Source organism: Crocodylus siamensis, chromosome 2 (genome assembly GCF_052110815.1).
Source record: "Crocodylus siamensis isolate JL-2025a chromosome 2, ASM5211081v1, whole genome shotgun sequence".
NCBI classification, from domain to species: Eukaryota; Metazoa; Chordata; order Crocodylia; family Crocodylidae; genus Crocodylus; species Crocodylus siamensis.
This window is the reverse complement of record NC_143396.1, coordinates 277,712,814-277,739,875: the sequence shown is the minus strand read 5'-3', so window position 1 is coordinate 277,739,875 and position 27,062 is coordinate 277,712,814. Positions and strand designations below refer to the sequence as shown.

The following is a 27,062-nucleotide window of genomic DNA, read 5'->3' as shown; positions in this document are numbered from 1 at the left end:
TAATCAGCTTTTGGGTTGCTTCTGGGATGCAGCGTTACACAAATCTGCCAAATTTGTAAATAATATGTTGATTTTTGCAGCATATTTCTATCTGATGCATTGCAGCAGATGATAACGATAACATGACTGAATATGCATTGCTTCTCCTTGTGTGTTTGACCGAACCTACCCACATGATCAGGAGGATGAGAAGAAGCCACAGGATTCCTTTTCTCAGAGGAAAGGACTGTATTCTCTGTGTGTATGTGTGTGTGTTAACATGGAGGGAGACCCCCCCACCCCATGTCCTTTCTTAGAAAATAAGAAAAAAATCTAGTGCTTCTAGGAAATTGCCTCTAGTCTGATCTATGTGCATTTGGCACAGTGCAAAGGAGAGTGGGAGGGACAAGTGAACAGTGGGGAAGATGGGACAAAAGCAAAATTAAACCATCATCACGGCTCTTCAGTTCTTCAACTGATTCAGTAGTAATTTTCCCAGGCCCACTATCTCCCTTTCTGAGCAGACGGGAAGCAAATAAACAGGCAATGACAGTGAGTTGGTAGCCAGTGAGGAAGTGGACATGAGTTGGGTCGAGAAAAACCTGGCACAAATCCATTCCAATTTGGGGTAAAAGGGAAGAGAGAGGCAGATTTCTGACTCTCCGATACACTTCGGCCCCTCCTCTGCTCCTAGAGCAACATCACTCCTTGCCATCTCTCACCCAGAGGAAACTTCAAGATGCAGTTTTGAATGAGATGCAACGTAACAGGAATAAGGGCAGCAGCATTGCACCTGCACTGTAGTCAATAAAGGCACATGCATTTGACCCCCATGAGGAAGTCAGGGCAGTTTTGAAGGTCTGACCACATTAGATTACAGCAGACAGTTTAGTGATCTAGAGGTCTCATGGCTGGCCAGGAATTTTTTCATAAAGTATTTTCTTCATCAGAAACTACAATTTTGTCAAAACCAAAACAGGTTTTCACCAAGAAGGTTTTGCAAATCTAAAATGGAATTTCTGGTCCAATCCAGAAAGAAACCTACCACCAAAGCCAGTAATTGAATGGCGAGGACACCTACCCTGGAAGGTGGGAGACTTTACCACAGAGCAAGGAACTGATTCTGTATTTCATAGATTTCATAGACATTAGAGCTGGAAGGGACCTCAGGAGATCATCGAGTCCAGCCCCCTGCCCAAAGGGCAGGAAGTCAGCTGAGGTCATAGGATCCCAGCAAGATAAGCATCCAATTTACTCTTGATGAGTGCTCTGCCAACAGGATTGCTGTCCATGCTGGGAGGCAGGGCTCTGATGGCCACTTCCCCCACCCACAAAACCTTTTGAAATAGCTGATCTTTGTTCTGATGTACGACAGAAACCAGTTCTGAAAATTCAGTGTTTTCACAGGACAGAGTTCTCCTTCTCCAGCCAACCCCACTGAGAATCCCGAGAGAGACTGGACATGGACTTTCCCCATGTTACTCCCCTGGGAGAGGGTACAGCAACCCTTGCACACAAAGGCAAGAAGGGACTCTGGAGAAAGGCAAAAAATATGAGTATAAAAGAAACCAGTCAGAAAGAGAAAGAGCAGTATGAGTCTGGGCAGAAGATGCACTATGCATTCAGACTTCAGTTTGTGTAAATAGTGGACTTATTGCTTGGCCAGAAAGCCAAGTTTCCTCACTAACCAGACACACCGAAAACCAGAAAATGACTGTGCATGACAGGAAATGGAGAAAGAGGCAGAATCCAGTGATGGCTCTGGAGACAGTTTGCTTCACTCAGACATATGGCTTTAATACAACTGGGGTAACTCAAAAGTCTCCCTTGTCATATGTTAAATATTTTATGTATAATATTACTCATTTCTCGAGAAACAAAAACAACATTAATAGCATTTGCAGCTTCAAAGCTCTGAGTCACAATCTATTAGCTCATGTACTTTTTCCCTAATAATGCATGCATGGAAAATACAAATATGTTTATTTTAATAAAATGCTATTACATGTTAAAGTCAATCACTATAATGAAATGTGTATATAATGCAGTTTTGTAAATGTTGCTGTCCTGTGCCTTCCAGTATTTGAAATGTGCATTCCTACGTATGAAAGGGACAGCTTCTACCGCTTTTTAGTCACTTAATCAGAAAGTATTCCCAGCAATTTCAGTGGGTCTTCTCATAGGGTAAGACAGTGTTTCTCAACCAGTGGGATGTGTCCCACTGGGGGACACGAAGGTCATGTAGGTAGGAATTCAACTCTTTGCCCAATTGAAAAAATCAGTTGTTTGCACTTCAAATAGATGAATCAGTAGATATCTTGAACAGTGCAATTTTGTGGGGTTTTGTTTTTATCATGGTGGGACCAGGGTTTTTTGACAAAATGGTTGGTGGGATATAAGGTGCAAAAGGTTGAGAACCACTGGGGTAAGATACTGTATTGTTCAACAAGTGTAAGAGTTTCTGAATCTCACTGTAAAATATTACAACAGACATCTTAATCTGAAACTGGGTGCATTCAACAGTAACGTAAGTATGTCATCACCATACTTAACAGCCAGATGGAAAACCCCTTACTCCTACTGAGAAGCTCAAAGGAATTGTCTTACTGAAGTCAGTCAAACTAGCCCTGCAAGAAAATGATCACTAAGAGCAACGAACGGTTCGTGATTTGGCCCTAAGACTAGGGACAGAAATTACACATAAACCTGTATAACTGACCAGTTTAACCTGTAACAGAACAGAAGTTCAGTGCACGTGGACTGGTTTCAAAATGGCTGAACCCAGTTTAAGACGGACCTGGATGGATGCAGTATCAGATTTAATTGGTTAAGGTAGACCGTTGTATCAAACTTTTGTCCCAGCTCACCCTTCTGACTCAAGTTATCTTGCACTCCCCCAGGATCCCAGGATGCTATGCGCCCCTTGCCCCGCTAGCTTTATTCATAGAGCAGATGGGCTAGCCTCCTCCACCAGTGCTTCTCTGCTGCCGCCTTGCAGGGCTGGCTCCAGCCCCACCCCGCAGCTGTCACAGAGCTGAGGATGCAAAGCTGCTACTCCCCAGCCAGCATCCTGCCTGTCAGGCCTACAGGGCAGTAGGGTGAGCAGGTGGGGGAACACAGTCCCCTCACCCCAACCCAGGCCCCAAAGTTAGGGCACCTCAATGGATTCCTGTTGCCCTGCCCAGGCTCCCGCCAAGCCATGGGTACCCTCCCCCCAGTGTGGCTGGGATGGCTGCTCAGCCCCACTACCTGAAAGTCTCTGACCCACAGGGTGGAGGAAGGACAGAGTCCCCCATTCCGGCCCAGGACCCCTCCCTCTGCCGAGGCATGGGGCTTTCCCCATGGGACGGATGCTCACCCTGGGGAGCCTGACACTGGGACAAGGGACTCCTTCCTCCTTCTCCCTCTGGGTTAGGAACACACAGGGGGCAGGGCTCAGCAGAGGGGGACAAAAATCACCCTCAGTGCAGGGCTCCCTGCAGCTAAACCAGGGCTCAGGGGTGCCTGGCCCAAGCCAAGGGAAACCTCCAGCTCCATAAGATTCCCCTAGTTTGGGCTGATGCCAAACTTGAAGGGCCAGCACTTGGAAGGGGGACTCCTTCCCCTGTTTCCCCTGCAAGTCAGAGACTTCCAGGGGGCTGAGTTGAGCAGTCAGCATGACTGCTTGGTATGGGAGAGGGAAATCAACCGCAGTGTGGAGCACCCCACAGCTGGGCAGACCCTGGCTCAGGGGGAGCCTGGGTTGGGGCAGGGGAACCCCTGAGGTATGGGACTCCCCTAAAATGGGCAGATCCCAGATCAGGGAGGCTAGCACCAGGACAGAGGGCTCCTCCCCTCTTCTCCTCCCCACCATGTGTGGACAGCAGGGGGTTGAGGGCATGTGCCAGGAAGCCAATCAGGGTGGCCCACACTTAGCTGGGCTCAGCAATGGCCAGCAGGCTGGAAGACGTGCTCAAGTGTCCCCTGCCTTCTGGTCTGGGCCAATGTAGGCATCTGCCTGCCCTTCCCAACTGAAGAGTGAACATGAGTTTTGGTCATTATCAGTCCACTTTACACAGTTTAGAGAACCTTCCAAAGATTGGATTGATTCTGCCTGGGGCTTTTTTAAGTGTTTATACTTAGCCTAAATGATTAAAAAAGAAAATAATATTAATAACACAATGCATATGGAAGAAATGAGAAAGCAGTAGGAAGAAATATCCCTTTCATTGTGTTTTAAGGGAAAATAAGAGAGCAAGGAGGGGTCAAAGAAAGTCCAACTGAACTAAACACCATCAATAATTAATACAAGTAATATTGGAGGAGTGTTACAGTAATTTAACTGTGTAAGATAGCAAAGGGAGCAAGATAGTCTCTACTTCTAAATGCTATATGTGTAACTCCAAAGTTGGTTCAAGATCTGCTTGCATTTGTAGGTTTTTAGGTCTTGCAAATGACTTTTTCCCTAAGTTTCACTGTCTAGTAATTATTATTATTATTATTAATAATAATAATAATAATAATACCATCTAGCTCTTAGACTTTTCATTGGTAAATCACCAAGCATTTTACAAAGGTCACTAGTAGCAGAGAATAACTCCTTGGTCTGAACCCCACTGAAGTCAATGAAAATACTCCCACTGACTTCAACGGGTTCTGGCTCTGGCTCTGGCTCAGGCTCCATCATTATTCCATCCTTTGGCATTAACTTGACTCACATGATATTAGTTTTGCAAACAATGGAGTTCTTTAGGCCCCTCTACATATGCAGGCAAAGGCACAATGGGATCTAATGCACAATCCATATAACTGCACTTCCTTCCATGCAACACGTGCATGCCAGGAAGTCTGACTGTGGGATCATGAATCAGATCTCATCAAACCTTATTGCCAGTGCAAGGGGAGCCCAATCCTGGGGTCCCATAGCTGGGAGCCCTCCTGCAGGAATCAGGAGCCAGCATCAGTAAAGAACTCCCATGCTCTGGGGTGCACATGGCCCCTGGCCCAGCTGGGCACTCCAATCAGCACAGAGGCCCCTGGTAACACATTCAATTAATGGCGTGATAGGAAGCAGATACAAAGTTATTACACATATTTTGTTGAGTAACTTTGTAGCGCACGACAGGAAAACGGGAAACAGTAAAATTTAGAGACACCTCTCTGAGAGTTTCTCTGGAATTCTCCTTTGCTGACGGAGGGCAGGGATAGTCCATAGCGACACACCTCCACAAGACGCAGCACACTCCACATCCTGCATGTAGACAACTCCTTGGCCAATGCATCATGGAGAGGACTCATCATTCTGAACAGAAGTTTAGGAGTGTCTCGGTCATCAGACCCACAATCCCCAGAAGTACTACATAGCAAAGAAAAGATGCAAAATAGGGTCTTACAGTGTTTGGTTACTAAGGCTGAGGAAAAGATATAGCTCTTCATTTTTCATACATTCTTAATATTTTCTGTGACTATTTTTAATTAACTTTTGCCATGTTCATCTTCCCAGTGTCTCTGCTTCCACAGATATTACAGAAAGTGAGTTTTACTGACAATTTCTAGAAAGCAAATTGACCAGATTCCCATGGTTATCCACATAGTATAATGGCTAGATCAGAATAGAAGAGAAACATACAATCATTTCATATTCATAGAAACCAAACTGATGCTGGAAGTGACATCATCAAAGTAGAGAATGGGGGAAAAATACCATATGATCTATACAATGAATGACAATTAGCTGACACTACTCAAATATTGTATCTATTCTACCAAAAGCATCACTTCTAGGTGATGCAACTCAGATATCATATGTTTGCAACCATTACATAGAATAAACCTCAGTGAATAAGTTCAAATAACAAATATGTTTCAGGAAATTGCAATCTTACTTTTTTTGTTCAGCTGGAAGAAAAAATAGACTAAAAAATAGACTAAATTCAGTGAATATATTATCTGTTGTGAATTACTGACACAATTCCAGGTAGCTTATTTTCAAATAAAATCCTTCGTCTTCTAGAAACTAATCTAATAGATCAATAGAAGAACCCACAGCATGCTTATAGGCTCGGCAGTGCTATACTGGCTAGCACTACGGATGAAAGGGACTTGGGGGTCAGGATTCATCACAAGATGAACATGAGCCTGCAATGTGATGCTGTGGCTAGTAAAGCAAGCAAAATGCTGGCTTGCTTGAACTAAATAGATGCTTCTCAAGCAAATCCCGGGACATCATTCTCCCCTTGTACTCGGCCTTGGTGAGGCTGCAGCTGGAGTACTGCGTCCAGTTTTGGGCTCCACAATTCAAAAAGGATGTAGAGAAGCTTGAGAGAGTCCAGAGGAGAGCCATGCGCATGATCAGAGGTCAGGAAAAAAGACCTTATGATGAGAGTCCGAGAGCCATGGGGCTCTTTAGCCTGGAAAACCAAAGACTCAGGGGCAACCTGGTGGCCACCTATAAGTTTATCAGGGTGTTCACCAGGATTTGGGGGAACGTCTGTTCACCAGAGCGCCCCAAGGGATGACAAGGTCGAACGGTCACAAACTCCTCCATGACCATTTCAGGATGGACATAAGAAAGAACTTCTTTACTGTTCAAGCCACCAGGGCCTGGAACAGACTGCCGCCGGAGGTGTTTCAAGCACCTACTCTGAACGCAAGATAAGAGCCAAGAGCTAATTGGATGCTTATCTTGCTGGGATCCTGTGTTCCCAGCTGACTTCCTGCCCCTGGGACAGGGGGCTGGACTCAAAGACCTTCCAAGGTCTCTTCCAGCCCTACTGTCTATAAAAACTATAAAATCTATGAAATATGTGATATATTCAAAATGATTATTAATTTAAGCTTTTAAATTGCCGATCTGGCTTTTTCTTGCAGTGCATCTTTAAATTATACACTTTTAGTTCAATCAACTATACTATAACAATAAATGGTTGGAAACTACCTTCTGCTATTACACAAATTCTGTTCTTCACTAGACATATTGGACCGTATTCTGTCCTTATTAGGCAGGGTCCAGTAGAGATACTCCTGGTTTACACCTCTGTAATGACATGTAAACAAGGGCCATCAGCTTGAGGTTTTTTCGTTTATTTAAACCTAGATTCTGGGCTAAAAAAAAGAGAAAACAACAGGAATGTAAAATGGTGGGAGGCAAATTTAGTGAACAGACTGCTCTAAACCTACATAATCCTTAAAGCAACAGAACACCAATGAGGACTTACATTTCAAACATGCCACATGTAAATATGCCATTGATGGGAATGCCACATTTTGAATCAGCTCCCATTCCCCCCTTAATTGTTCTGTCAACCTGGTTGGGATCTCATCTACCTTCCTCATTATGGCCTTCAGAGGGAGGGCTCCTTCCACACTGAGAGTCAAGAGCAGATCATGTCCCTCATTTAGACCCAACACATCTTTCCACAGCCCACTAATTGCATGGCAGCTCAAGCTCATTTGTCTTCCCAGATCGTTAAAATTCATCACCATGCTCTGCGAGCTCTCACTCCTGCCCTCGGACAGGCAGCTGTAGATTATTTAGCCAGACCAATCCCTAATGTTTTTAACTAAGAACTGACCCTAGCACCTGAGCACCTGCTGGGTTCTTAGTCTCTGTCATGTTAAAAGAGTGCACAGAAGGACCCGAGCCATCAAAAGCATCCTGCTGCATTACATTAAATATTGATAAAAAATATGCAAATTGTTTATTGATCTTCTCCAGGAAGGGCTGAGATAATGAGAGAGGGACTGTTTGAGAGGATGCTTGGGATTTTTAACTTTTTTTTTTTTTTACATTACACGCTGTTGTTGATCGCTGAAGTTAATGAGGTCTTTCGGTTCACTTGGTATTTCAGACCCTACCACTGGGTTGAAGATAAAAGAGATCAATGCACCTTTATTGTGCATCATTGCCAGTGAGTGATCAACCTTAAAGGAGCAGGAGTGTTTGCACAGGTGCAATGCCAGCCCTTGCTGACATTTCTACATACATTGCTCTGGTTAATATTGTACTGATCTCCATTGCTAAAAGGAGACTTATCTCTAATCACCTTTTGTTTTCCAAGTGGACAAAGCTTATATGTTGCTCATGGTGAGAAGCCTGAAAAGTATTAGCAACTCGGAACATAATTACTGATAATACCCGGAGACCAGCACTTTCTCAGAGTATTAGGTGTACTGCTTATGGTACCCTTTATTTGACTGACACATGACAACTTTTTGCCGTCTGTGTCAAGTCGAGTTACATTCCTTTCCTATCCTGGTATTTTTTTTCCTTCATATGGTTTCAGGTGCTCTCTAATGTTGCAGAGGAGAAAAGGGATAAGAAGAGCACAGAAGCCGAGTCAAAACCACTTTACAAAAGTGTAAATCGGTCTTGTCCTTTTTACCAGCAGGATGTCCACCCCTGAGCCTCAGCTGAACCCATGTTTTATTTCAAAACAGAATCAGAAATTATGTGACTTGAAAAGCAGCCTCTGCAATCTTGCCACTGATTACACACATTTTTAGAGTGGCTGCAGTTTGTCCAGGAGGCAGAGAGGGGGAGAGCACAAGTGTTTGGAAATGTCCGAGTTTAAGCTGCAGGTATCCTCATTCTAAATTCTCGATCCCAGGGAAATGCAGGCTTCATTTGGCATGATAGGCAAGGAAGAAGCCTAGATCGTTTGCCAGTCTGACTGTCAGCATTAAAACAGCACTAAGGTGGGTGCTGTAATATCCACAGCCTCTATCCCAAACAGAATCCATTTAACTATCAGACAAGATAAAAAAGGTGGGGAGGGAAACAAAGGCAGAGACAGAATACTGGCTTAGGACCACACGGGATCAGTGCAAAGCTGGAAATACTGCAAGTCTCCTGAGCTCTAGACCACTGCCTGGCCTACTGGATTGCTCCGTCTTTGAGTGGCCATATAGGTGGTACCAGCATCCACTGTCCCAAAAGCAAGGAACTTGTTTGGGATTTTTTTTTTCAAAATTAGGCACTTTCCCAAGGCTAGGAAGCTCCTGCTGCAGTCTGAGCACAGTCAGTGGAGAACAAGAGGGACTCTGCCTCTACCTGGGTAGGTGGAGTACTAGCCTACGATTCAGAGTAAATTGGAAAACTCTGAATCCAGCAGTGCAGTGACTTGAGCCCAGGTCTCCCATCTTCTTAAACAGTGCTCTCCACAGCCTCAAGTACCATCCTGAATCAGAAAGCTCAGGTTTGGGATCTGAAAATGTAATACAGTTACATCTTGCTTTGGATGTGGTTCCAACAGAACAAGTCTCAAACCGAGGAAGCTGCTGGAAGACCTGATGCCCGTGGCCGGTATTAATAATGAGGCTGTTCTCAATCTCAAATATTCTTTCTGGCTCCAGAAGCACTTGTATGGCCACACTGCCCATCAGAAATAAATTGTGAAGGAACTTCTCACTGTTGAATGACTCGGGAGTTTTGTTGAAGACAGGACAAATGTGCACTTTAGACACTAACTAAATCAGGGCTATATAGCATAAGCTTTCATGAGCCTGAGCTCATTACATCAGATGCTGCGAAAGGAGTCATGTGCCGCAGAATCATTTTGTGCAACTAAACTGACAGAGAGGATTATTTGGGCTGAACTAGGACTTTCACAGGGAAAACACTTGAAAGGACTGGTCAGTCAGCTGCTGCTGGCTTTCCAGAGCGAATCAGGGGGAAAAATAATATTGTTAAAAATTAGTTGTGAGAACAGCGTGATTGATGGGTTATACCTCCTCGCATGCCGTTTCTAGATTGATACCACACTATTGTGCATGTCAGGGTACAATAGGCCTGAATTATTAATTGCTCCACAGTTCCCGTCCTCTGAATGATACACTCCCTCCGCACGTCTCAGGATGTATATTCTGTACATGTAAAACAAGAGCAAGATCTTCACTGTGTTCCCAGATAAACCAAAGCATTTTTAGCTCTGACAATATTTCGCTGCCCTCAACCACCAGAAAGAACCAACTCATTTAGAATTGTAAACCAGCAGGGAAAACATTTTTTTCCTTCTCTTTCACACCAGAGTATTTAATTATGAATTTATGCAAACAAAAATTTCAGAGCTCTCGCTGCTCCAACAGTCTCTTGCCTGAGGTGCTTTCAAGCCCACAACTGCAGAACAGAGGGGGCGGAGTATTTCAGAGACAATCAGCTTTGAAAGCATGTTACAGCCTGCTTAGTGCATGGCCATATTCATTTAGAATTTTTTCTAACAAGAGTCAGCTGCTTAAATGCAGTTGTTGTTGCTTTGCTTTGGGTTTGCTTTTTTTTAAATGCCCATTTATTCAGACAAATGAAAACTCGTGAAAACAAGAACAAAAGCTAAATACAAGCACAAGACAACAGGAGGATGCCATTCAACGTGACCAAGAAAATCCTGTTTTTCTCTGTGCCTTGGAACTGAAATCTGAACTGCATCGGAACTGAAAACCGAGACAAAGTGGCTCTCATTTGTATTAGCGCAAATTAGGAATAAGAGGATTGAACTAAGTGATGCCGTTCAAGTGCAAATCTATTGTCAGTGGAAGGAGACTGTGGTCCACTGTGTCCTTCTGCTTCATTAACACATGAAATATGTTGCTAATCAAAGAGCTTGACTCCCATTTATGTTAAGGGCCACTTTATGTTGCTCCGGTAACATAAAGGGACCTCAAAATGGGTGTAAATGATATTTATACCCGTTACATATAGGTAAGGGTGCAGGAAGGTAGAGGTGTGCATAGTGGTCTTAATGTGAATGTGAATCCCATCCATCATGCCAAAGCCAGAACAAAACTGAGGCCACATCTATACCCCATCCCAGCTGGGTTTACAGCCACTTCTAAGCAGCGAGCCCCATCTATTCACTCCCATTCTGCGTGCACTCAAGCCCAGCACTTAGGCAGAGAAGGGGACTGGTGTGTGCATGCCCCAGCAGCACCCTCAGTCTGTCCAAAGTTGGGATCCAAACCACATCTGCCACACGGGCTGCCCATGGCAGAAATGGACACAGAGAACCCTGAGGCCTCTGGTTCCCAGGTGCTCAGTCTGTCTGGCTGCTCCAAAGCCAGCACCACGAAAGCCCTGAACTCCCTAGCTCAAAGTAATCTGTCTGACAGCCTGGTTTTACAGCCATCGACCCTGGGCTGTCCTACAGCCACGCAGAGGGGAACCAAGACTCAAATTTCAGGCTCTCAGTTCCTCATCTACAAACCAGACAAGCTGAATGGGAGCCAGGAAGGACTAGAAGCTGAGGCTGACCCTCAGACTCAGAGCTTGGGAGTTGGAATTGGAGGGTTTCCAGGTCCCCTACAAGCCCTGGTCAACCTACTCTACAGCAACTTGCCCAGTGGGTAGCAAGAAGCTAGCCAGTCCGGGAGCTAAAGAGCTGGGCTCCTAGGATCTAGGTTTCCCTATCATCCCTATTAGTATGACAGGGAGGCTTTGGGCTGGAAGGAAGTCCATCAGGAAGTCATAAAACCCCTGCATGTGATCCTTCAAAAATAAACTCAAAATCAAGTACTCCCCACAGAGCATCACAACAAGCTGGCATTCTCCAATGGATGAAATTCTGATGGAGATTTTCTGGCTGGCTTTGCCTTCTGTGCTCAGCACAAGGCACATTTCTTCAGCCTGCCTTCTCTAACAAGCAGTAGCCCATGCCTCTGCAAACAAACACAGAACCCAACCAGAAGAAGAGCTTTTTAAGTCACAGAATTATCCATCTCGGGCTAGGAGCTTGGAGATACAAGCCATATCCCTCAGTGTACTACTGGAAGGGGATGGGGCACTATGGTGATGAGAGTAGTATAAAAACCTTTAAAACCAGGGTGTCAAAATCATGTGCATCCTGGGCTGGATCTGGATGCAGGCTCCTCCCGGGCCAGATCCAGAGCAGGCAACAGCAGCAGTGTAGGATGAGAGGCAGCAGCTCAGAGGTTAAACGCAGCCATCGCTCCCATCCAACCATGAACGTGAAGGCCCACTCAGGCTCTATGCCCCAGTTTTTAATGGCAGGCCCTGCCCCTGAATTCCCAGTTCCCCTAGGAAGCTGCACATTAGACACTCCTGCTATAGAGAGTAGGCTTAAATATTTTTAAATGCATCTTTTGCTAAAACTGCATCATGAATATATTTAATGCAATGAAAAACAATATGTTTATAGGATTAAAAAGCAAAAACCAGGAAAGTTAACAAGACAGAAGTACGGAAACCCTGCAGTTTGGCTACCTGAGGGCTGCATTAACAATTTAGGGATTAGGACCATAATCTGTGTTGCATTAAATGGACAGAACACATCCAGCCTCACTATTAATGTGGTGATGCCTCTCTTGGAAACCAGTCTTATATCCAGTCTTCCCTCTACATGCTCGGCAGCGAACACGGAAGTGGACCAGAAGTACTTCCAGCCCACTTCCAGGTCTGCCAAGGAGCACATGGGGGACCCCACCATACCCCCACGACTCGGCGATCAGCCGCAGGGTGACCCCCCAGACCCAGGAGGTACCAGTCGCTGAGCCAGAGAGGCATGGGGGGGGAGGCCTGCACGCTCTGTGATGGACTAGAAAGTGCTTCTGGTCCAATTCCGGGTCTGCTGCCGAGCGTGCTGGGGAGCGCCCCCGCGCTTCTGTGGGACGCTCATCTGGCTCAGCATCACAGCACTCACAGGCCCCTGCTACCTAGAGGTATGTAAAAAAACCATTTAAAACTGTAGCTACACCCAAATCACCAAATCCGTCCAAATGTCTCCGAATCGACTTTGAAGGTTCCAAATTATTCGGAGAAATTAAAGGGTCTCCTGATTCAATTCAGATTTCAAGATTCAGCCATCGAATTGGGCCGAATCACTGCCCAATTGAATCAAGGACCGAAGCTTCGCACAGCCCTAGTAAGCATACCCCCTGGACGCAAGCCATTTCTGTGGGGTAGTTAGGAGAAACTGTGTAATGGTGGATTTCATTTTTATTATAATACTTGGCATTTAAGTGGTTGAAATATAAAACATATGCTGGTAGGGATATGCAGGCAGCTGGTGAATCTGGAAGGGAGTACTCAATAAGAAAAAGTTTGAGAACCTCTAATCTGAATTAATTGGTGGCTGACAAGCTCGGCACTCATCTGCTCTGCTACCCTTCTCTAACTTAAGTGACAAGAAGGAGGGAGTGTCCCGTGAACCAGCCCCTTGCCTGCTAAGAGCTTTGCATCCAAAGCTGCCTCAAGCACCTCCCAGATACTATCCACCACAGAAGCACATTGCCTTTTCTCCCACATCCACCCCCCAAACCCTCACCACCCTATATAATGACGGAAATTGGTAATGGAAGTCTTTGCCCCCATCTCTGCAGTGACAGGACTGCAGCTGGGCAGCCAAAAAAGATCTCCTTGCCCTTGAATTTGATTTGCACATAACGCACAGTGCAAATGTGCATTATGTAGCCAGGGGAGGGGGTTATGAGAAAGCTTTGTAGCCATAGCATGAATGAATCAGAATTCGATTCTTAGGACTACCTGGAGGGAAAGAAAGCTGAAGAACAGTCGGCATGTTAAACAAGTAACCTTATTATGGACCACTGCAGACTAGTTAACCTTGTATTGTTTAGAAAACCAACTCTATCACCATGGAATTACACTCCCAAATTATTACTGCTGCCAATATGCATCTTGGGGGGTTTTTTTAACAATAGGAATAGTTTTAGGTAAATAGGTCAGGTATCAGCTGATCACTGGTAAATAACATTTCTCAGCATCAGTTTTGGGGGTTTTTTAATTGGGGCCACTATAGCAATTACAACTAAGCACCTTTAGAATTATTTTAAACCTCATTTTTCCCTCTTATACATACATGCAACTCCTATTGATATCAATGAGATGCACTCGTGTTTTTTGAAGGCAAGTTTGCCCTCCTGGTGTTACAGAATTTTTTAAACTGTACCATAAAGAACAGAAAGAAATTTGGGGCTTCTAAACTTACATATAGATCACAGAGCCCGGGGCTTGCTACAGTTCTGAGAACAATGTAGAAATGGAAATGATTATCCACACTGCTAAAGACAGCATGTGGACATGACAATTCTTGACTTAAGAGGTAAAAAAATAATAATAATTTTTTAAAACCCACACAACTCACACTATAAGGACATGATTCAATTCCTGTTGAAGTCAAAGATAGTTTATCCATTGTCTTCAATGATTTTGAAATCAGGCCCCTCAAATAAATAATAGAAATAAACAATGAAATAGGTAATCTCAGAAATACGTAATAATTTCAAAAATAAGTCATGCAGAAGAATTATTCAGATATTGTGAATCAGATTCTTCTCTCTTTCTTCTGGCATCATGCATTAATTTGTGAGCATTTGGCTGCAAAGGGTACAGTGGAAAGAATATGTTGACTAAAAACTTGATCTGTTTCTATAATCACACACAACTTTTACTGGGAAAGTAAAGGAAAGAAAACAGTTTGCAGAGGGGATTATTCTTTAGATAGTTTGTTTTGGGGTTTTGATCCTTCCTGGGCCACCATTTTAATTGTTGAGATGACTCACAAATGACTTAATGATTTTATCCTTTCTGTTAATTTACAGGAACCGGGAACTCATAAAATTGAAGCTTCTCCACTTGAATTCTCTGCATAGACTATAATTGCAATGTGTATTTCATTGAAATGTGCAAAAATCATTGAAAACATTTTTTCCAGAAAGAAATACAGAAAGAAACTTCATTTCAAAACATTTATGTCAAGTTCTAGGTCAAATCCTGATCCTTCTAAAGACAATGGCAAAACCCCACATGATTTCAGTGGAATCAAGCCTTGGCCATAACGGTCCAGGTTCGAGCCACGCAAGGAAAGAAAATCAGGATTTGTGCTGGAAATTCAAACTGACACTCTGACCTCAGCGCATGCTGTGGTGCTTTTTGGAAGGGAGGGACAAAGAGTAGCTTTGTCCCCAACAGCATGAGTTAAGATGGAAGTGTCATCCCATATTTTCATATCCTTGTTTGTGTGGTTGTATTAACCATTGCTTAAATATGTTGGTAGCTAGTTAAATATTTACAAAGGGACAATTCCTAGTGCCTGGAAAAGTGCGATCAACATTATTCCGTTTCAGAGGGAGAACCTTTCACTCACATTAGATCCATGAAAGACCCGATTTACTGAGATCTCATTGCTTTTAAGGGGCAAATGCCATCTTGCTTCTTGGTTAATCTTCAGTGATCCTTAAAATAAGAGACAATATCCTTTTGAAATGCTCAGTTTACACCAATGGCTAAACATGCCAGTATAGGAGACAAAATATGTTTTCCTCTACCCCAGATCTTGCAAAGAAAATTTGTTTTATTGTGATATGTCTACGAGTGGCTGAAATGCATAATGCTTACGAGATTGTTTGGATGATTTTAATGCAGGTAATGTAACTCTGAGCTCAGTGATCCAAGCGAAAATTTCCCAGCAGGCCATACTTGACAAGCAGGTGTCACTCAATCATGCACGTTTTCACCTCCCTGAGAGGACAGATGGTCCCAGCCTACTTAGCAATTCCATCCTCTCTTGGCAGCCCCCTCGCCAATGCAGAGCCATAATAAAGATGCTCTGAGATTTGTGTTAATCTGTGGTCTTTGGGGTAAACTGTAAACAAAGTGTGTAGAGTTATCGTTTCTCATTATGATCTGGACCTCTTATCTTCTCCTCTGCCTATAGCATATAGATATCTTTAATAGCCTATACCCCTGGACTCAGCTTTCATGGAGATTAGTTCCTATCATTTTAAGCACCACAGAATTACTTTGTCTGTAGAGACTTGACCTAATCTGTTTGAGGCTTTTACTATAAAGACAGTAAGACCGCCTTATTTCTCCAAATTAGGAGAACAATAGCTTAAATTGGCGATAGCTCCTGTTGCTGAATTTTATGCATATGCATGTATTATACTTGCTGATTTCTTGCTCTGAGATGGAAGAAGCCCTGTTATTCCTCTCATCATAATTCAAAAGCAAGAACAGTGAGGATGGGTGTGTATGGGGGTGGGAATCCGTGCATCTGAACACAATGTTGAGGGGGGTTATTTGTCGATTCTTTTTTCACCACTGTGATACATTTCCACCGCATCCAATTCCCTACATGTAAAAGGAAGATTATCTTCTCCTTGGAACCTGACAAGTGCAGTAAAAAAAGAGAAAGAGCGAGCCTGAGTTCTCAGAGTCAAGTCTGGCGTCTCCTTTAATTTGTGTCATAAGGGAATTTTCCTGGATTTTTTCTGTAGAAAAAGGAAACAGGGTCAGCAGTTCAGAGTCTTTACAACAGTATTCAGAACAATGCAAAAGAGTATTTCATAATCAATGCATGCTACAGAATGAGACTGGAAGGATATTCAATAATTAAAATAAATGACAGGCAGGAAAATGTGTGTGTGGGTCTATATTAAAACAAAATAAAAATCTTTTAATCCACATTTCTAGCATAACGCAGTTTACAGAAAAATGCACCTTGTTCCACACTCGAAATTTCACCAGGATTTACAAAAAGGTCCAAAGCCAAATGAAGTCAGTAAGAGATTTCCCACTGGTTTCAATAGGTTCTGGATCAGCCCTTAATTCTTTAGGAGCTGATTACCGATTACTTCAGTGGGTTTTTTGGATGAATGGGTAAGTAGGTGCTCTTATAGGACAGGATATTTTACCAGGAAAGGTAATGGGCTTGATTCTCCTCTCATTTATGTAAAGAAAGAGCTATTCCATTAGCTGAAATTCTGGCTCCACTGAAGCCAGGGGAAATTTTGACCTCATCTCCAAGGGGGCCATAATTATACCTAGTAAAGTCAACAGTGGCCTTTGATGTAAATTGGTTAGGAGAGAAAAAACTAATTCCCAGCATTTCAAAGAGGTGTGGGCTCCTCGTTTTTATATTCTCAGAACAGAACTTAAACATCTTCACCCTAGTCCTGAAATTCTAGCGTATTTCTCATATCGCTTTGTTCAAGAGTAAATGTCAAATATGAATTGAGAGGAATTGGCAGAAGGACCAGAATAGACCATGGAGGCAGTGTCCCATCCCCATAAGGCACCTGAAGGTATATTTTGTTCCCTTCTCACTACCCATGTGAGAATAATCTTCTTCATTTCTACTCAAAGGCAGCTGTTCTGGCCATTCACAGAAGGAAACATCCTTACTGATCAACTGCAAGAGAGTGCTGGAGGCAGCTGCAAGGTGACCACCGCACTGACCTCACCCATTACAGATGACTCCAACGTGTTAAGAAACAGCCAAGTGAGATGGAGATGGGAAGAAATAAAAGAAGCTGTCTGATTAAATGCCACGTGTGATAGTATGGACTCAATTCTGTAGTTAACAATGCTCCAGTATGGCCACCGTATACTCACAGCCTTGTTAGGAACTGAATATGTACAGAAGGACTCTCCCCAGAAGCCTATAACCTTATTTTATTCCCAAAGTGGGGATGGACCCAGTATACCCACATTCACATTACAAGTCCTTCCCTGATTATTAGAGTAGTACCTACAGGCCTCAGTGAAGACTGAGGACCCATAAGGCACTATTTCCTAGTGGACTAACTGCTAGGTTAGGGCTCAGCAAAACTAGTCAAAACACCTTGCCTTTCTCTGCCTCAGTTTCCTCACCTGTAAAACAGGGACAATGATGGTGTTCTCCTTGCTAAATGCCTTCCGATATCTACTGGTGACATGACAATCTCCCCCGGCTGAGAATCACAGGGAAGTAGGACTAGAAGGGATCTCCATATGTCATTTAGTCCAACCCCTGGCTTGAGGCAGGATCCTCACTATCCAAAACACCTTATACAAATCCATAATCTAACCTCCTAGTAAAACTGTCATCAACCCTGACAACACAAGACATAATACCGTAACCTGCCACAGGTAAAGCAGGGAGACCATGGCAGCCATAGTCCTGCTTCTGTAAAAGGTTGTAACATATGCTCAAGAGATCCCAGGTAGAGGGCCATGTCCCACCACCATAAAAGAAAGCAAAAACCCCCACCGCCCATACCAATCTGATCACGGGTAAATTTTCCAGCTTATGGTCTCATTAAATACTAGAGAAATACAAGAGATGAGAAATACAGCTGCAGAACATTGAGCAGACTTGCCCAAAGTCGCACACCAACTCAGAGCTTGTAAACATGGTCTGCTGACTCTCGGCGTAACGACTTCTTGTCACAGATCTGGATCATCTCTCAGTGTTTGGACTCTCGTGAACCAGTCCCGTGGGCTGGCATGCTTTGCGCCTTTCTGGATCTCAGTAGGCCATAGCACTGTTTTCTACTTTTGATCTTTCTGGCACATTTCCTGGTCTCAAGTTCTCCTTCTATGGCACTTTCACCACATCCATAACTGGCTGTTTCTGAACCTTAGGAGGCAGCAGCACACTGTCCAGAAGCATCAGTCAGAAGTTTGCTGCTGAAAGGGAGACATCACCACTCTTTTTTTGTCACCAACATGTGTTAAGTGACCATTTAAACCAAGTGAGATCTTTCACTGCCTGGAGCAGGGTTGGTGTGGTGGGGTATGCCTGCCAATGCAGACCAGGAACAGGGAAGGGATGGGAAGTGAAGGAAACAAGAGGGGAAGTGAAGTCGGGTCTGCCTCCAGCTCTCCCCACACTGAAGGCAGCTGCTACTGCTGCTGTGGCAGCCTCAGTTTGGGTGGCAGGAGCCCCATATCACAGGCTCCCTGGGAGCATGCTGGGCGCAATGTTCATTCATATATGTAACTGGGTATAGGGATGCACCTGCTGCAGTAAAGACTCCCTGTGGAGGTGCTATTCCATTCACCCCCCAGATTGCCCACGAGTCTGCACCTACCCAGCTCCTATGGCTGAGTGGGACTCTACCTGCATGGGAAAGACTCCCGGCAGGGCATCCTTCTGGTGCCTGGGGCTGGTGGCCTGCCCATCCCATCACCCCCCTGGTTACACTACTGGTTAAACACCAATTTTCAGCAGCAAATAAAGGAGGTGACATCTCCCCCAACACCACTGAACCTCCAGCTGCTGCTCTGTCCTCCCTGCTGCCAGAGCTGAAGCTGCAGCTTCAGGGAGGGTACAGAGTATGGGGAGGAGGGGGAGAGGAATGGGGGACTGTAGGGCAAGGCCCTCCCATCTCTATTCCAGAATCCTTCCCCTTTAGGTAGCACCTCTTGAGGGTGCATGCGACTGACGCTTGCAGAAAGAGAGCCCCTAGGAAATGCAAACACCCCTAGGAAATAAAACCTCTAGGAAATGCAAACACCCAAGGAACCCCAGTAACTTAACCATGCTCTGTCCCAGAACTCAAGCCCTGTGGGCATGCTGGGGCTACCTCTGAATTAAACCATCCTTCCCCTTGCATACTTACATCAGTGGGGGACACAGCAAAGTAGCATTTCCTTGTCCAGGTAAGAATTAGCAGGATTCCTCCCTAGACATCCCCTTAAAATGTGAATTTGTACCATTTTGATTTTTGACCATGTCTTCCTCCATTTCAGAGGTTGCCTAGCATTGTCACCTCACCCACAGCTTCAGGTGAAAGGAGGAAATTTGGCAAGGGATTAGCCTGGCTAGTGTCAAGCCACTGTTGTCAAAATAAGAGAGAAAATAAGAATGGAGGCAAAATTTAATTTTCAAGCTGCTCAATGCTTCACCAGCAGAGTTATCATAATGTGATAAGGCAGTAAAATATGCTTTCAGGCATGCTTAAATGGATAGTTAGAATTTAATTCAGAAGTCTGCCAGCATCCATCAGCCTTCCAGGAAATACTCTCTCCTATTTTTTCTACTATTAACTATCAGCAATAAAAACAGAACTGGAATTTTTTAAAACATTAAAGGAGTAAGGGTTACATCGGAAAGTAAGGACCATATTTATGTCCTGTATTTGTACAGTGCTCAACACAACGGCCCCTGACCTGTGCCTACGGCTGCTAAGGACTGCTGAGAAAACAAACATGCTCTTAAAAAGAAAGGCAAAATAAGTGTGCTAGAGAATGGCATGACCATTGTACACAAAATAATAATTGCATTTACTTAGCCTTTGTACTAGTAGGTACAACCGGACAGCAAGCATAAAAAGGGGGTGGGGGTGTATGTGTGTGGGGGGCACTTGGTTCATAGAATTCATAGATTAGTAAGGCTGGAAAGGACCTCAAGAGATCACCTAGTCCAACCATGGATCAAACCCATGACCCTGGTGTTAGAAAGCTGCTTGCCACTTTTGAGAAGGTAAGTATATTCTTGATCTACCAAACATCTCGCTTGACTATATTAGATTGTCCATGATTCTACGTGGCATGTGCTGAACAACAAAGATTGTGTGTAGAGGATAACTTGGGAACTTTGCACACAGAACTTACAGTTTACAAAACCCCAGATGCCATTCCTCACTACACCAACGAGATTCAATAGCAAAGAGCTCCAGGGAGGACTGCTGATACTGAGATGTATTTTGAGGAGTCATTTTTGATATCATTAACTTTACAAACTACACAGCGGTGGTTGGTGTGTACCCCATAGACTAGCCCTACAAATAGTGTAAGGTAACCGGGCTTCACATTTTGTGGTGTGAAATACAGTTTCCACAGGGTTTTAAGTTATATTAAAATGTATTAAATATTACTGCTTTGGATGGGGAAATACACTGTTGCCTTGCCTCCAGGGCAGTCCTAGAAGTAGTTTGTGACAAAGAATCACAATCTATCTCTTGGCTCCCTGCTTTTCCAGAAACAGGGAGAGGGACCGTGCACCAGCTCCATCCCTAGCAGGCCATACCTGGAAATACGGTGTGTGCAGAGCCAAAACTCTGCTTCTCCTTCACATCCATCTTCCACCTGCTTGTTCAGGGTACAGAGTAGCAGCTCCACCCCCACACCATTGAGATGCAAGGAGCTAGCACATAAGAAGAATGATGCACTTAGTACCCATTTAATCTCCCCTCAAGGAAGCATTAAATATTCCACAACTCTACCAAGCCCATAGGAAGTAAGATGCAATTAAAATAGACCCATATAGAAGTCTGAAAAATGTTAACAGGCATCCTCATTAGGACACTGCAGCATCTGGAAACAAAGAATGCAAGAAATAAAACTATGGCTTCTGGTGCTCAAAGATCTGGAGTTCAAAGAAGTCCTGAGCTACAAAGACAAGAGGGAGCCAAGTAAACTCCTGATGCCCTTGTGGGTAAGTTAAGGGAGGCATAGGTGATGCATAAGTGCTGGCAGTGGGGGTGCACAGCTCTACACCACTGCTGCCGTGGGAGGGCACAACTTCACACCACCACTGCTGCCCCTGCTGCTGCCAGGCATTAGGTCCAGTTGGGCTGCAGCACCTCGCCCCACTGTTGGCACAGAAATCACACCACTGCCACCCGCACTGCTGCCAGGCCCTGGCTCCAACCAGGCTGCAGCCCCATGCCCCGCACTGTGCTGTTGGCACAAAAATCTTGGGGGACTGGAGCAGGTCCCCTGATCCCCCTGATGCATCCCCAGTGAAGGGAGGTAAAAGGAAAATTGGTTAATGGTGCCCCAAGGGGGTGCTTAAGAAACAAGCTGAACACCAGATATACCCAGGCTGAACCATGCTAGGAAGAGAAGGGAATCAGACGGTGAATTCATTCGTGAAGTTAGGGACAGCTGAGAAGCCACAAGATGACAGAAGGAAGCACGCTACTCCCATTCAAAGTGCCAGAATGATCCTGTAGATTACCACCCCATAGGAGAGACATTCAACACTGCCTAAGCAGTTTGCTTTGCACTAAATCTCATTAAAAATGGATCAGAAGTGGGAAACCATGCCCTTTAGTCAGGTTTGCAAAACTCTGGCCCTAAGTCCAACTTCTACCCCTTGTGAAATCATGGCAAAATTACTAGGAAAACAAATCTATAAATGTAGACACTAATGACGTGAAAGTCTGAGCAGGTGCCTGATGGGTAATGTAGCAATCAGGAACATGCAATAAGGAAGGGTATTCTGGATTATATCTTTTATTAGCCACTCTAAATAGTGTGGAGAGACGTAAAGGAAGCTTCCAGGCACAAAATAATCTTCATCAGGTCTGTGTCTAAAAGGGAGTCCAGCAAAGGTAGATCTCCCCCACCATACAGCTGAGTTAATAAAAGATATCACCAAAAAAAATCCTGGCTTCTTGCATATTCCCTGGACCATCATGGTTGCAACATCACTACGCCGTAATTTGGACAAATCAGGTTAGCAAGAAATAACCCTGGCAGACAAGAGCTAAAAATACAAAATGAGTGGATGAGGAGAACATAGTTGTCACTAAATATTTGGATTTAGTCCAGGGTGTTATCAGCAAAAGTTGCACATTACACTTACACCATGCTAAGGGCACTTAAAATGCAAACGTCTGCTTGTTAACTCATCCTAAATGCCCTCTGAGCATCTCAAAGTTAGACCACTTCAGGCAAGGGTTAACTCTGGGTCATGTTACCTAGTTCAAGTTACAGTAACTTCAGTCTGCTCCACAGAGACAAAATGAACAATCTGCAGTCCTCCAGCATCCCAGGATGCACCACTCCCAACTTCCCTCTCCAGACACACACACAACCTCCAAAGCAGGGATAGAGCCCAAATGTCCTGGCTCCTAGCCCCTGCTCACCAACCCTCTCGTTGCATGTCAGAGCTCTGCAGCCAAAAAACAGTAATAATGCTTAACATGTAACTGCTCGCAGCTCATTCTTATTTTACCATCGGTTAACATTCCTCAGATTTGGTATGGTCTAAGCGTAACGTGTAACTTCACCTGCATTTACTTGAGAAGTTAAATCAAATGAGGAGCTAAATACTTGCTCGATTAGCCAATGTTGTCTATGCTGTAAGTATCCCTGGAAAGCCCTCATGTATTTAAAACAGTTCATGGTAAGTTAGAAAACGAATGATTTAGTGCGCTGCTCAAAGGTATCATTAATTGCAACAGCGTGAAATTAAGAAAAGAAGGATTTAGGTTAAACAGCAGGAAAACTTTCTGGTTTTAATAAGCTGTGGGATAGTTTCCCAAGTAACTATTACATTTAGATTGGATGAAAGACCAAAAATTATCTATCAGGATCTCTCCAAAAAAAGCTCCTAGCTATACATTTAAATCTCTCTCAAGCTGTACGCTACGTTTATGCTGCAGAAGCAAAGTCTACCAGCAGAGTTTGTCCTGAGCATGCCCTGCACAAATATCAACCCTGCAGCCACCAAGAGTAGGAATCTACATGACTTCTCTAGGGCAGCAGTTCCCGAACTCTGACAGACTGTGCACCTCCAGTTTAAAACAATACAACCTTAAGTACCACCAGCAAATTTTTGTCATATAAAGTAATGATAATAAATCTGTTAACACATACAACTGACAGGTTGCCTGCATACCACTGATGATACCCATACCACAGATTGGGAACCGCTGCTCTAGGAGATGCAAGCAGCCAGCAGAAATAGCCATTTCTTCACATCCATCTATTTAGAACGGGGGACCCCCACACATCCAGCCCCACAGGCCAGATGAGTGGCATGGGATCGGACCATGGGTCAGACGAATAGTGCAATGCTGGCTCCATAGGCCACATGAGGCCTATGGATCATAGAATCAATCACAGAATCGTAGAAAATTAGGGCTGGGAGGGACCTCAGGAGGTGATGCCTCCTCATATGCCAGATCCAGGACTGCGCAACGCACAGCACTCGCTGCAGTTGTTCTGGGACACGAGCTGCACACAGCATCGATCTGGAGCAGGCACCGCCTCTGGCACAGTCCCAGACTGTGAGAGCAGGGGCCATGTGCAGCACAGGTCCCAGAGCAGGTGTCATGTGTCCAGGGCCCTTCTCATGGGACCAATCTGGCACCTACCGTGTGTGGCCTGTGGGGCACCTCAAGACTCAGGGCCAGTATCAGAGGCTTGATAATGTGATTTCATGGGCATGGGCCAGATCTCTGACACCCCTGATTGAGGGAAACCCTCCGCATTGTAAAGCCCCCCCACAAGCCTTCCTGTCTAGCCCTAGTATTCCCCAAAGACAGGAGGTTATCCTTTTATTTTGCATTAGCTATGTGTATTTTGAGAGTTATTTTTACCAAACAGCACTAAGGGAAAAAGCCTCATATTGTAGGCACACCAACAAAATGGTCTTCCCAGCCTTAGAGATTCTAAGTTTGATTTAACAGATAAAGTAATATTTTCCTTGTTAAAAACCCCCAAACTAAAACATACATCCTGACATCCAGGAAAGCTGCTACTGCAGAGCCAGTTTTAAACACAGTATAATCTTTCCCAGAGACTTCTTCAAACAGAGATGTTGTAGTTTTATTTGGTTTCTATTTAACTCTCCTGAGAGGCCTCTTTAAATCCAGGCATGAAAAATACATTTTAAATCCAGACACAGAGATTTCAGAACCAGGAATGCATTGAGAGCGCTTTTCATTTGCAAGTCGTCTACATGTTAATATTGTCTACTGCCTTCCATTCAACAAGTAGTATCACTCCCTACAATACGCTGCATCTTTAAAATATGTTTTGTATGTTGACTTGCATACAAGTCCCTCTTAGCTGAGCCGGTAGGGAGCCGCGCTCCCGAGCCGCGCGAACAGAGCGCGCAAACAGGCGCAATCTGTAAGAGCGCGCCGGCGTTTGCGGCGGCGTTCGCGCCGGCGGGCGAACAGGCGGGGCCCAGAGGCTGACCCCTGCTCTGCTAGTAAGGGCAGCAACTCCTGCGATGGTGTCGACACGGAGTTCTGCCAGGGCCCCTGGCCGGGGGACGCGGCCTTCCCGGGGCTTGTCCGAGGCCTCCACCCAGACAGAGCCCTCGGGGGGGCTGCCGTCCTCCAACCCCCTGGCCTGCGGGAACTGCCTGGCAAGGTCTGGGGGGGCAGGGACTGGGGACTCCTGCACCTGTCCTGTAGGTATCCGCCTTAGGACCCTGGAGGAGCGGGTGCAGGAGCTCCTGGAGGAGGTTAGCAGGCTGAGGGGAATCCGTGAGGCAGAGGAGGAAATTGATAGGTATTTTCTTTCTCTGCAGGGTGATACAACAGAGGAGAGGGCAGACCGGGATGAGCCCTCCACCGCTGAGTGGCAGACAGTCTCCCGCGCCAGAGCTATTAACCATGTTGCGGCACCAGTTCCTCCTGTCCATCTGGAGAACAGATATGAGGTCCTGGCAGCCCTGGAGGAGGAGGGAGCAGTGGAAGATTCCAGGGAGGAGACTTTGTGCACACAATGTCCTGTGCGGGCGGCGGGAGTCAAGAGGCCTAAGAGGAGGAAGCGTCGCGTCATCGTGATTGGTGACTCCATCCTGAGAGGTACGGAGGGCCCCATCTGTCGCCAGGATCCCTCAGCACGTGAGGTATACTGCCTGCCCGGAGCGAAGATTCAGGATGTGAAGGGGATGCTCCAGTCCATCATCCAGCCCTCCGATTATTACCCCATGGTCCTTGTCCATGTGGGTACTAACGATGCGGCCAGGAGAGCCCCTGATCGCCTGATGGAGGACTACCATGCTCTGGGAGGCGTGCTGAGGGAGATGGGCGCACAGGCGGTCTTCTCTTCCATCCTGCCAGTGAGCGGACGCGGCAGACGTCACGAGATGTGCATTGCGGAGACCAACTGGAGGCTACAGGAATGGTGCTTCGAGGCGGGCTTTGGCTTCCTCAGCCATGACCGGCACATCGTGATGAGAGACATGCTGGGATGGGATGGGCTCCACCTTTCCCCTAAAGGTAAGCGTGTGTTCTCTTCCAGGTTGGTGAACCTCCTTCGGCGGGCTTTAAACTAGGCTCGTCGGGGGAGGGGGAAGATGAGGGCGGAGGAGACGATGACATACCAGGCCCAGCAACAGCCAGCGAGCCCAGACCAATGGTCAAAACGGAGAAACAGGTAAGCGATAGGGGACGGGGCATTGCTGAGACTAGGGGGTCAGTGGGCACAACCGCTGAAGGCCTCAAATGCCTCTACACGAATGCTCGAAGTATGGGGAAGAAGCAGGAGGAACTTGCCCTCCTCCTAGCTGTCACCAGCCCTGACATAGTAGGGATCACAGAAACGTGGTGGGACTCATCGCATGACTGGGCGGTGAGTGTCAAGGGCTATAGGCTATACAGGAAGGACAGGATAGGAAGGAAAGGTGGAGGAGTAGCACTCTACATCAAGGAGGAATATACTTCCTCGTTAATTAGCATGGGGGTAGAGGGGGGGCACTCTGAGGTGCTCTGGGTTAGAGTAAAAGGCAGTCCAGGGGAGAGAGACTTAACGGTGGGAGTCTACTATAGACCTCCCAACCAGGGAGAAGAGCTCGACCTGGAATTCTTAGGTCAGCTTACAGAGGCAGTGAGGGCTAAGGATGTGGTCATCATGGGGGACCTGAACTTCCCAGACATCTGCTGGGAGGAGCAGTCAGCCAAGTCTGATCGCTCACGTCGGTTCTTAGCCAGACTGCAGGACCTCCATCTAACCCAGGAGGTGCACAGTCCCACCAGGGGAGACGCCTTGTTGGACCTAGTGCTGGCCACGGGTGATGACCTGGTGAGGGGGCTGCGGGTGATGGGCCACCTGGGAGACAGTGATCATCGCTTGCTGGAATTCACCATCCAGCGTAAGGTGGCAAAGGGCTGCAGCAAGGCAACAGCCCTAGACTTTAGGAGGGCTGACTTCAACAAGCTAAGGAGGATAGTTGGGGAAGCGCTGAGGACCCAGAGGGGAAGGGAATCAGATGTCGAAGGTGAGTGGTTGCTCCTTAAGGAGACGATCCTCCATGCCCAAAGGGAGGTAATCCCAACAAGGGTCAAAGGGAGCAGGAGGGCACATAAACCCCCATGGCTCACTAAGAGCATCCGGGAATGTCTCCTTGCTAAAAGGGAGGCATATACCCAATGGAGAGATGGGGTCATCGCCAAGAAGGACTATGTTATAGTCGCCCGAGGATGTAGGGGGGCAGTCAGGAGGGCCAAGGCAGAGTTGGAGATAGGACTAGCTTCCCGGATTAAGGACAATAAGAAGTCCTTCTTCAAATACATAGGGGGTAAAAAGAGGGTCCCGGGTAATGTGGGGCCCCTGCAGGACACGATGGGCAACTTAGTCATCACGCCAGATGACAAAGCTAACATATTTAACGATTTCTTTG

At 45.6% G+C, this 27,062-nt stretch overlaps 2 long non-coding RNA genes across 6 annotated transcripts in view; one reads left to right on the top strand and one right to left on the bottom strand.

The window, feature by feature from the left end:
• The window catches only part of LOC149872258 (uncharacterized), a 226,687-nt gene that overhangs the window by 148,183 nt on the left and 51,442 nt on the right, over positions 1 to 27,062 (bottom strand). The gene's annotated exons all lie outside the window — the stretch shown is intronic.
• LOC149872259 (uncharacterized) lies at positions 24,796 to 25,827 on the top strand. Of its 2 annotated transcripts, none has more exons than XR_016440604.1 (2): positions 24,796 to 25,245; positions 25,504 to 25,827. It is a non-coding gene; the product is annotated as an uncharacterized LOC149872259 (long non-coding RNA). The 2 variants fall into 2 exon arrangements; XR_016440605.1 differs by having other exon boundaries at positions 24,796 to 25,289.